Here is a 12500-nt window from a genome sequence, read left to right on the forward strand (position 1 = left end):
CTTCATAGATCCCTGACTCCATCTTGAGCACTTACTCTATATTACACTGTCCCGAAAATGAATATGTACGCCACGTTCCCGTATTTACAGTATGATTTTCAGAATGAAATGTACAACTATTATTCAAAAATAATTACCCCCATAACGTCAGACTTACTCAAAAACCTCCTAATCAATTGGGTTTCTTAAAATTTAAGGACGAGCTCAATCGTTTATTTACATCTTACGTTGTATATACAATAAGTATAAGTGCCCCATATGAAACTTTTATTTCAACGAAAACTTGATTAGTGACAGCCATTAGTAATAACCGGTATTATTAATAAATATTAAACATTGACTAATTACTATACTGAAGTAAATCATGCACGCTTCGTTCCAGTTGATCTCACTGTTTGTCCTCCTTAATTCGAGATCACGTTCTTACCAACACATCTAGATCCCCTTTACCTGCCGAGAGAGAGCAACCAGATTCGCTGAACATCAGCCCAATATGCAGTAAATGTTTAGCCTCGCTGTCGAACTTCTCAGTTCCAGAGGTCCTTTATTCCTCACACCGTTGGACTGTGGAACAGCACCCCAGAGGATGTCGTGCTATTGGAACTTCAGAAGTTCAAGCGAAGATGCAATGCAATTACTACCCTAATACTCTTCTCCTTTCATTTTAATACATTTTTATCTATTACTTTATTAATTTATTTTTTCTTTTTAAATAACAGATTTCTTCCTGTATTTCCCTTTACGCCCTCTTACTTCTTCCTAATGAACACCATTTTCTTTGGAAGCTTGAATTCCACGTCAGTGCCCCCTGTGGGCTTGCTCCATAGGAATAGGTTTCATCTTCTGGATAATAATAATAATAATAATAATAGCCCCATTGCTGAATTACCGGAGTTGAAGGGGTGTCAGTAAGTAAGCCATGTTTGATAACACTGAAATTAGCCAGTCGATCCTTTACTTGTCGCGAGTGTTGACGCGATAGTTTTTTTTTTTATTATTATTATTCCATTAATCGCAGTACGTTGACATGTTTGTTGTCTTTTATTGCCATTATAAAAGAAAAAGAAATTTTTCCTGGCATGTAAGTCAGTTCATTACCGGTGAGGCTACGATGGAAGTGCACCGACAGTTTGCACACCACTGATTAACTAGGGATTCAAGTGCACTTCTCTACATTAGGCCTGATAGGATCTAGAAAAAGAAACGAACAACCCATCTGTAGAAAAGGAGGGGTTAATAAGGCTCATGGAAAATGAAAGATAGAAGAGAATTCCAAAGCACAGTAAGCAACCTCTTCTTATCTATTTCACTCTAATGATTCAGATTCACATAAGTTTCCAAAGAAAGAGGAGAAGGTTTGGCGACCGAAATACAAAAAGGGAACCGGGCTGAAAATGCCCTCGTAAAAGATGGTGATGGTAAGTCCCTCACTGAATGTGTAGGGGTGAACAGTAACTGTCAAGCACAGGTTCATGCAATTTTCAGACCAGCTTCCCAACCCACCATCTCCTATTTTACTATCTAAACTCTCGACGTCCTGTTTCGTTCCGGAAGATGATAGAAATAAATCTGCTAAGAGTAACAGTAAGGAAATTATGTCAAAGAAGAATAAAAATAAGATGAAGAGATGAAGCCGAATGAAGGGGAGAGATGAAACCCACCTAAAAAATCATTAAATTTCTGATAATTTCGAAAAAGAAAATATGAGAAAAAAAGAAGCGAATGGAAATCGCTAGCGAAATCGAAGTCCTTCACCGGCCGAGAGATCCTCTAAAGGAAGGATATTTTCGTTCCTCGAGAGCTTCTGCAAATAGGTATAAAAGATTCCTTAGGGGAGGACGGGGTGTCTGCCCAACCGGAAACGAACAATGCTATCACTAATTGAAGCTGATGGCAAGAACTACGAAACCCCGGTCACCTAAATTGAGTCGGTCTCAAACTTACATTTTCGCCCCATTTTCTTCGCACTGGTTCTCCTGCTGTTGGTGACTAGTTGTTGTTTCTATATATATATATATATATATATATATATATATATATATATATATATATATATATATATATATATATATATATATATATGTATATATATATATATATATATATATATATATATATATATATATATATATATATATATATATATAATATATATATATATATATATATATACAGTATATATTATATATATATATATATATATATATATATATATATATATATGTATATATACACACACACACGCGCGCACATTGTTGCAGAGTTCGTGGATGTGTATTGTATTATGTGCATATGTATTTTATGGTGTATAGAAACAGATTTGCTTTCAAGAAAAACTGTTAGGTAAAAATATGCTCTCAGGGAAATGACCTCTAGTGCTGTTACGCATCATCAGCCCATCCTCTTCCCTCGTTCAGCTACTGAAGAGTAGCATTTTTGTTGATCTGTACTGCTGATAACAAAAATTGCAGCAAATACACCATTTGATTAAATGAATTGTATAATTTAACTAAAAGAGTTATACATCATTCCCTCGAAGCATTCGTTGTAACATCGTGCTAATGTCAAGGAATTGTCTATGTCCATTGATCAACTTGATTTATGGGCTTGCTCTTGTAGCACCTTGCAAAATTTCATGTGAACTGGATATTTTTCCCTTGAAGAGTTAGTGTAGTAAACAATGACTTCCCAGTAATTACTCAGAATTTGTTTTATATATTTCTTTTGTTTCAGGACTGAATAAGTTCCCCGACATATTTTTTACCTCTCTCACTGATCAATAAATTTTACATCCCACTTTTTCCAGCAGTGAATGAGGTTGACTGAATTGGCATTCCAGACAGTCCAAATTTGAATTCGATACATTTTGCTTATTCGGAGAATGAGTCAAGTTGACGTCCATTCTTTTCTTGCCTGAGAGAATTAACTCATCGGGAGTTGACCTCCCCAGCAGTTTGTAGATCCAGTATCTTCCACTTCTTTTGAGGAATGAACATAGTTGATATTGTTAATCACTGCTCCATCAGTCAGTACAGGAGTTAAGATTGCTGCACTGGTTGATATGGCAAATACAGTCAACGCGCACTGGCCAATTCAGTTCAATTGAGCGTGATTAACTGCATTAGCAAACTGGACGACTGGCTCATTTACAACGGCGGCAGTAAGTCTTCATTATGATAACAATCGACAAACTTTATAACGGCTCCTCGCGAATGATAAATCTGCCCTTTCACCCTTTTATCAATATACATTAATCCATTTTTCTTCCGTCTCCCTTATTTACTGTCCCGTGTTTTGCACACTGTTCATCAGGCATTTTTATTGCCTCCCTGTTTACTCGCCATTAGTTCAAACATTGGATCTGTAGGTCATTTCGCCTTAATTGTCATATCCATATATTACCATTCTTTATTTGCGTGTGGGTGTACGTGCGTGCGTGCGCTCGTTTATTTTGGTTGGGCTGTAGGAGACGCGGGTTCTTGATATCTAATTGGTGGTCATATGAGTCTCTCTCTCTCTCTCTCTCTCTCTCTCTCTCTCTCTCTCTCTCTCTCTCTCTTTCTGCACGCGTGTGTGTTTGCTGCAGAACTTGTTTTAATTTTGGTGTAAACAATCTCTCTCTCTCTCTCTCTCTCTCTCTCTCTCTCTCTCTCTCTCTCTATCACACACGCATACAGCCAGTTCTCCTCTCTGATGTAAACAATCAGTCTTCTCTCTCTCTCTCTCTCTCTCTCTCTCTCTCTCTCTCTCTCTCTCTCGTGAGGGTTCTTTAAAAAAATCATATCCCCATCTGAAGCAATGGATTATTCCCGGCGATTTTTACTAATATTTTTTGGTCTACTACACAGTTGTACTCAATTAATTTGACATGGCTGTCATTATTATTATTGTCATTATTATCGATGTTGCTTTTGCTGTTATTGTTTCTGTTGTTTTTTGTTCGCGGCATACAAATGATAGAATACATCTGTAAGAATTTATAGCCACTGAGGTAACTTACATTCTGAGACGCTTTGCCACGATTAACTCCGACAGAGAAATTGCGGTTTTGTATCGGTTTGGTGGCTTGTTGGTTACGAGGGCTGCACAGAAAGGTGTATCGACCTTTAAGAAAGTATTACCTAAGAGGAGCCACGTGCCTGGCAAACAGGAAAATGTCTTTTGAGATAAGGGACATCATTTTTGTGGGATGAGGGGAACTGTTTAATTGCTTAACCCTGCCGGAGGTTTGTTGTCTCTAAACCCTCTTCTTTAGATTATGTTCTCTTATATAAGATAGCAAAGGAAAAAACGATTCAGGCCATTCATTCTTGACAAGTGTTGTCAGACCATCCTCTTAAATAGAAGTAGCGACTATTTTAAATCTGTGTTTTGAAGTTAATGCTCACAATTTTCGTGACAGAAATCGACATCATAAGTCCCATACTGGAAAATGCGCTTTTACTGACAAGGTGTCTTGCTCATAATCTGTCACTCTTATTTCATTTTATATTTTATGCGTTTCGGTTAAATTAACAATGCATTTATATTTGCGTGGTTTTTATGCAGTCATTCAAATAGTTTTCTTTGCATTATCCTAAGTAAAGCTTTATTACGATATTCATCAGATTACTGTTGCTTTTTTATCTTCAAGGAAACACGTTGTTTTGTCTTCTCGCCATGAGGTCAGTTATCCTGTTTCTACAAAAATGCGTCTCATATTTTGCATTTGTATCTCACATTTCCGTTTTACAGTGAAGTTTACTTTCACTTCTGAGCATAAACTTTATGTGTTACTGGACCCTCCGTTCTCCAACGTATAGTTTTACAATTTCATTCATTTTTCCCCCTCTTTCGATTGGAGTATGAGTGCCATTTCTTTCAGCGACGTATTATTTGCTTAATGCTTTGGAGCGAGCCAACATTGCTTTCCCATTCAAATGTGAAAGAATCGAAAGAACGACGACGTCTCTGTTAGACCGATTATCAGATCTGAGTTTCTGATATATTTTTTCTTTTCTTTTTTTTTTTAGATAGGTATTTGTGCATCAGTTTTCAGAAACTATCCTAGGTCTTTGTTGATCATGTCTTAATTCTTCATTCAGGGTGTCCCTCCTCACCCCGACTCCTTTTTATTTTATCTTCTCTTCAGGCTTTGTACAGGTAAAAACATTAAGTCGCCTGTTCCGTCGGGCTTTGCACGAGAGAAAACTACCAAAGCAGTAGAGTTTGTCATCAAGGGTTCTTCAAAAGCTTTCAGAAGAGATATTACGCATAACTGCGCATGAAAAGAAACTGCCCACCTAATACAAAATGCATTCATTCTTCAGATGCTTTCAACACAACAAGACCAATCACCGAAGCCTCACCGTGTTCCTTTGATTCCGGCAGCAGATCGTCCGGATGATGCGCTAAAGCAGACGAAACGACCCTCTTCCTTGTAACGGCAATGCGCTTCATTAACCCACTTGACTCACTGAGCCTCAAGTACGCGTCGTGGAAGTGATGACATGCACCCGTGATGTGCAAATGCTCGCAGCTGGGCTTCCCCTGATTCATACCGTGTACGTCCTTCCTTTTTAAGTGCTGTGACGTCAGTCAGTTGGGCGGTTTATTGATGACATCTGTATCCATGCAGGAGTCGTGCGTTCTGAGAAAACATTGAGGAAAATATTCGTTTATTTGAAATATTTAGAAAATGCGAATTGCCTTTGCTACGATCTACTTCGCTTAAATCGGCTGCGTAGTAAACTTCCTCTGTGTGGAGTGTAGGTACTGTATTTATATTAAACCCGTAAATTAACTTCTTAATTGCTGTTGCATAACCGAGTATACTAGAGCATAATTATTTTTCATTATTAACTTGCCTACTTTTTTTGGTGGGATTTAATTATTGATAATTGTTCTCTGATGTCATGAAGAAAATGAAACGTCTATCCACTTTCAGTTGTATTTTCCTTGTACTTCTGAAAACAAAGTGCTTATGTATTATGTATGTTTGTCCTGGTTCGCGATCACGAGTGTGTTAACATGCAATACGTTACACATAAATGTACACACACGGATATATATGCGCTGTGATCTTCATTATTCCATGTACTGTTTTGCTCACGTTGTTTTATAAACCTGCTGCCATTCGCATTTTCTCCGAAGAATACATATGGAGACCTTGATAAACGTGCCCATAGAAAGAAAAACAGGTTAAGTATTGAAATGTACCGCTATTGATTTTCAATATAGCTCCATTTATAATAAGGAATTCTTCAGTACTTTGTGGCTTCGATGTGCAAATAACATACATTTTTTTAAGAGCATTACTCCTTCTTTTGTAAGGTTTCCATCATTATATAGAGTTTTAACAAGAGGCTTAATTTATTTTCCAAATTGCCTGTGCAGATTCCATGAGTTTTTCAAAATGGTGAGTATATGCTTTCAGAAAAATACTATGAGATAAAATAGATTATTTCCGATCTTAATATCACAGTTCTTACCGGTAATCTTTATATGAAATCTCTCTCTCTCTCTCTCTCTCTCTCTCTCTCTCTCTCTCTCTCTCTCTCTCTCTCTCTCTCTCTCCTATCGTTCGTTCCGCCTGCTCCCCCGGGCATCCTCAGCCGAGCATAAATCGGGTGTTAAGTGCCGTTTGGATTGAGTCCTTCCGGTTTATTGTTTCTGAGAGGTTATTTTCCGCATTATTTCCTGTACCTGTTGGTTTGTGAAGGATCAGGAATCTCGGATCTTGGGAAAGAAGAAGAAAAAGAGGAAGAATGGGAGACGGGATATCAGAGAGAAAAGAGTCAGGAAGCAGAGGGTTCGGTCGAGAGGAAATACCCGACAAGAATCATCCAATAAAGATTGGGCGAAGGGGAGACGCGCAGAGAAAAGTCGAGGAAGGAAGAAGGTGACAAAGAAAGGGGAGGAAAAAAGAAAAGAAAAAGAGAGGGAAGAAGAATAAAATTAATGTGGGAAGTTATATTATTAAGTAATGTTCACTCCTCATAAGATGAACTTTGCTATACATCTGACGTCGTAAGTCAGTACCGATAATTCTCAATTTTATGTTTCATGTTAAAGTTAATGTTTTAATTTAAAGGATGTAAGGAAATGCATAGCGCCATACGGATTCTTCATGTAAATGCTGGCATTATGTGCGTAGGTCTCAGAGTATTTCCGACTCCTACACACAAGTGAATTTTATTTTCGTTATGCATCATGTTCGAAGAATCAAGATTTACGGTAAAGATTCATATATATACTATATATGTATATACACACACGCACACATACATACATATATATATATATATATATATATATATATATATATATATATATATATATATATATTATATCTGTGATAGTTATGTATGTCTCTCTTCTCTCTCTCTCTCTCTCTCTCTCTCTCTCTCTCTCTATCTCTATCTATATATATATATATATATATATATATATATATATATATATATATATATATATATATATATATATACATATACATATATACATATATTACAACAAATATATAAAGATGGTATAGGCTATGCGACATTTTAGCTGAAAATATAATGCTTATCACTTCTTGTTACTGTGCGTTGCTACGTTCTTTCTAGATCTCTAAAATTCGCATTTTATACTGCTGCCTGGCCAGCTAATGGTTTCTTAGGCTTGTCGTATATGAATGCGAACACATGTTGAATAAAAATGATAATGAATTTCCCACTTTTTAAAACTTGGTGGTGATCACAGTATTTATTTTCTTCTTTGTGTAACAACTGTAATCTACGAGTAGATATCTTTATTCCACCTGTAGACTTTGCTGTCTTCCTGTCGTGGGTCAGCCTCTCTCATCACTTGCCCCCTGGATAGGTATGCAAAATGAAGCTGCCGTTGTCACCGGTTAGGAACGTTACATTCTTGGGGCTCGGACTTTGGGCCTCAACCCTCGCCTATATAACCCTTATACTGTACGGTATGGGTACACTATTGATAACAATATATTTTCATTGTCCAGAGCCTTTTTTTATATATTTTCATTGTCCAGAGCCTTTTTTTTATATAAAAAAAAAGCAACTGGCTACTTCTGTTTAACTCAAGTCGGTTAAAAAAAAAAAATTAGTAGGGCTCTTCCTTCTAGGAAGCTGTCCTCCTTGCATAGGAGGGAAGTTGTTAAGAGTCTGTAACACCTGAGGAAGGGAAACTAAATTACTGTACGTCTTACCCTCCGTCGAGTTTAGACTGTTTTTCTACGAACATTATGTTTTCAGCTGTCTTTTTCCCATCAAAATAGTCATTTTGGAACAAAGGCAGCAATAGTAGAGCCATGCTTTAGTCTCAGTTGAAAGAAACATAGCAAATGGTTACTTATCAAAACTTATATCTCCAGGTAAGTCACCTGATTTTCAATCGTAGCCATATGACAACGGAAATCAAGCGCAAACCTACTTGATGCACCTGGAGTCATTTTTTTCTGAAGGTCAAAAACCAGAAAACAGTGAAAAAAGAAAAGGAATCGATGAAGTACCATTTAAAGCAGGGAAAGTTGTGGAGCACGTCATAATGCTCCCGAGTCATTGTCGCCACCTACATTTTTGCCGATATGTAAGGGTAGGTTAGGTTAAGGTAGGTTAGAGCCAAATTATTTGTTACTAGTGGACCGACATGACTTATAGTAAACGGAAGGACAATAACTAAATCATGTAATTTATTTACTGGGACTTTCAAAGGCGTGACAGAAATCCAGGAAAAATGAATTCTGGTCAAGCACCTGATATTCACAAGTGCTCTGTGTGCAAGCGGTGTTGTGACTCGACTGTAGAGGTAATGAAAACAAATCGCAACGTCAACGAGGATGCCATTTATTTCATGTCGCGGTGATAGTTTGTAACAAGGATGTCTTTCCTCTCTTGTCTCTAGCTTATAATTTAACTCATCGGGATGATCGTTAGTCACTTTTATAGAGCTCTGGGGGTTTTCCCTGATCTTCCATTTGTGGTTGGTGTATCATAATCTTGAATCCTTTTTGGTTTTGGTTTTTTGGTTTTTCTGGCAGTCAAGCTGTATTCGGGGATTCTTATCCCTCTTTCGGTGTCCTTAGCCTTATGCTACAAGTTTCGTTACTTCCCAAGCTGCTATTATATGTTATTTGTGTCGCTATAATGCATGTTTGCAATAAAAAAACGAGTTTCAAGAATGTTCCAATTCAGTAAGGTTTTTGGGTAACGTGGAAGCTGACTGATCCTGATTGACTTTGCCGTAGATGGCTATAACACGTCTATAACACCTGCACCACACATGTATTGCAAGAACATAAAGTCCTTTTGAATTTTTTATCAGAAATTCAGGCAAACGTTAGTCCCATCGGGTATAGGCCCTGCACCTTGCCCTTACTCGCATTCTTCTATTTTCTTACAAAGCTGGGCTTGATAAAGCAACTTTGTATAAAAGAAACTAAAACTTTTTGCTAAGCAATGGACAATAATATTGTTTATCACCATAATTATTGGGTACATCATTTATCATTAATAGATCCTGTGCAACAGGATATCGTGAGGATAGCACCTGTTTCATCTTGAGGTAATAAACTAGTGCTGTCATTGGTGTGATTAGTTAAAAAGGGCATCAATAGGAAGCCACTCGTTATAACGAAGCAAAGTGGTGGCTTCAATCAAAAAGTCACCAAGTACAGCCTTCTCATGTTCAATTTCTTCCTTTCTTCCGCAGCTGAGCATTTTGCTTGTGATTTTTAAGACACTAGTATAATCAGATCCTCGTAACCAAGGTTAACGTAAGGTCGCACAATGAAGATACTGTAACGTGTAATATACCTTATATTTTCATGACCCTTGAACCAGTGCTTCGAACATCAGTTCAGGATTTGATGTTTTCTTATGAAATATTCTGAAGCGCAGTCTCTGTGATAATGAAGTCTACGTCTTTGGGTCCTTGTGTAGTTTTTCTGAATAATGTCGTACGAATGGGAATTTTTATTAAGTTCAGAATCTTTATGAATTAATATTATTTCACTTTTCAAGTAGAGTATAACAAAGATAAATCCGCATTAGCAGGGTGTTTCGCCTAATTTAATAAAACGGCAAAATATATTCAGTTATTGACAAGCGTCTTCAGATTTCAGGACACACTATATTATTCTAGATTTCTCAGGGTGGAAAACGGTATACGATTAAGGTTGACCCATCCTGGACCCAATCTCTTGGAGCGAGTGAATGTATCTAGTGTCACTGAAATACATTCCTTCACTCCAAGAGATTGTTTGTATATTTGTTTGGATACTATAGAAATCCGAACCGCTTGACAGACCCAGACAAAATATTGCACACAGCCTCTGTGTCACCCCAGAAAGGTTTATAAATCAAAATCAAACCCCTGTCCCGTGACAGACACACAAACACAGACAAGACAAATGAAATTTTCGTCTTTACGTCACCTTTTCCTTCAGTGCTTTATGGATTAATTCTCATTTTTCACCTGATGCTCCACCTTTTCTTCCAGGCGCTGTCAGACATATGATTAACCTGCAACAGTAAATCCAAATCCACTATAACATCAATTTTTTATCAGAATTTACGTGAATTTCTATCATAATTTATGAGAATTATTAATATAGTTGTTTATTACCTCGATAAAATCAACATTTAAAACCTGCAGGGCATAAAACTAGAGGAACATGACGAAGTCAAACTCCTCCCACTGCCTGTAATCAGTATAGTATATCCAAAATAATTAAACAGATGTATTTGACTGTATTAGAATTACGTTCACTCAGTCATAAAGCAGTGTAATTCAAAATGCACGTGGCCATTATTTGACCCAACTCAGTTTATGATAGTTATTAATATAATTGTTTATTACCTCGATAAAATCAACGTTGAAAACCTATATCGGTTTAAATGAGGTTTGGAATTAATTATCGGCAACCAGAGTGGTGAAGAGACAGAAGACGGAATGGTTGACCGTCGGCCGTCCCGAGTCTATCTCAGCACATTATAAATTTGATCGAAGAACTAAGTAATATTTTCATACAATCACGAACATAGAATTTGCATGAAAAAACGAAGCATCAACTGAAATTCGGTGATTCACGCACTTTTATTTGCAATGGACGCCTGGCAACTACATCAACCCGTGAAAGCAAGACTGGAAGAGTAGCTACCAGTCAATAATTCACCTATTGCTGCATTCCCGTCATTTAGGAAAATAAAATGTTTGTTTATGGTTATTTATTAGAATGATATATATTCATTTCTGTCTTTTATCAACGTGTATTTATTCAAAACAATAAATAACCGTTTGCCTTACATATCCCCGCGAAGGGAATGTTTTTGTTTATGATACCTTATTACGTCATTACCATAGGTATGAATTGACCGTTAGATGCTCACCAAACCTTGCTTTGTACGGGTTAGTACTTGTATAGCAGTAATATTTTGTTCTCGTTCCGTGTAACCTTATATTAAATGCTACGTCCATAACTTTGATGCCATTGTAAAGTTAATGAGTTGTAACTTATTAAGCTATGTTAAAAACGTCCCTAAAACAATATAAAGCATACGCATCACGAGTTAAAGTTAGCCCTGTTGGAAAAGGTTTGCAACTTTTTTTTCTTAATTCACCAAAAATCGCTAAACAGAGATACCTAAACTTTTTTTATCCAGCACAAAAATGAAGTAAATTGCCGTTTTTATATATAGAATTCATTACTATTTGTGTTAGGTGTGATATGACAAAGGGCGGTGAAACAAAGGCAAAATGTACGAACGAGTTGTACGTTATCGGTAAGTGACACCTGTTGGTTACTATTTTTCAAAAAACCACCAAAAATAGGCACATTGAAATATCTAATTTTCAATTACACGATAACAAAATTCAGTACTTTTCGTTTCCAATAAATTTCGCCGACTGATGAGGAGGTGGAATGCTAGCTGCTTCAGAAATTCATTTAATAATAGGAAAGAATAAAAAAAAATGAACAGAGTACAGTCTAAATATTTCTACAAAAAAAAATACGTATATTCTCTTACAATATTAATGAATGAGTTTAAATTAGAACCTGGGAAAGAGAGAGGAAAGAGAGAGAGAGAGAGAGAGAGAGAGAGAGAAGAGGGGGGCGGGTGTTAGGGAGCAGAAAGAGGGAGAGAGACAGTTTATCGGCTGTTATTCAGAGTTTTCCGGGGAATACTTTTGAGGTTGCTCAGCCTTATATATATATATATATATATATATATATATATATATATATATATATATATATATATATATAAGTACGGTAAAAGATGCCATTTGGTCCTGAACATTTGGCGTCCTCAAGAAAGTGTCATTTAAGCGTCCTCAATTATTATTATTATTATTATTATTATTATTATTATTATTATTATTATTATTTATTATTATTATTATTATTATTATTATTTATTTCATTTTTATATTTTGCTGAAGGAAATAACATGCACATATAAAAAAAATATGTAGTAGGGTAAAAAGTGCCATTTTGCGTCATGAACATT

The 12500-nt window shown here is 36.4% G+C and overlaps 1 protein-coding gene across 2 annotated transcripts in view; it reads left to right on the forward strand.

Annotated features, from left to right (window-relative positions):
* LOC136847428 (receptor-binding cancer antigen expressed on SiSo cells) overlaps positions 1-12500 on the forward strand; it is a 797278-nt gene that overhangs the window by 417781 nt on the left and 366997 nt on the right. The gene's annotated exons all lie outside the window — the stretch shown is intronic.

The sequence above is a fragment of the Macrobrachium rosenbergii genome, chromosome 16 (assembly GCF_040412425.1).
Source record: "Macrobrachium rosenbergii isolate ZJJX-2024 chromosome 16, ASM4041242v1, whole genome shotgun sequence".
Taxonomy (NCBI): domain Eukaryota; kingdom Metazoa; phylum Arthropoda; class Malacostraca; order Decapoda; family Palaemonidae; genus Macrobrachium; species Macrobrachium rosenbergii.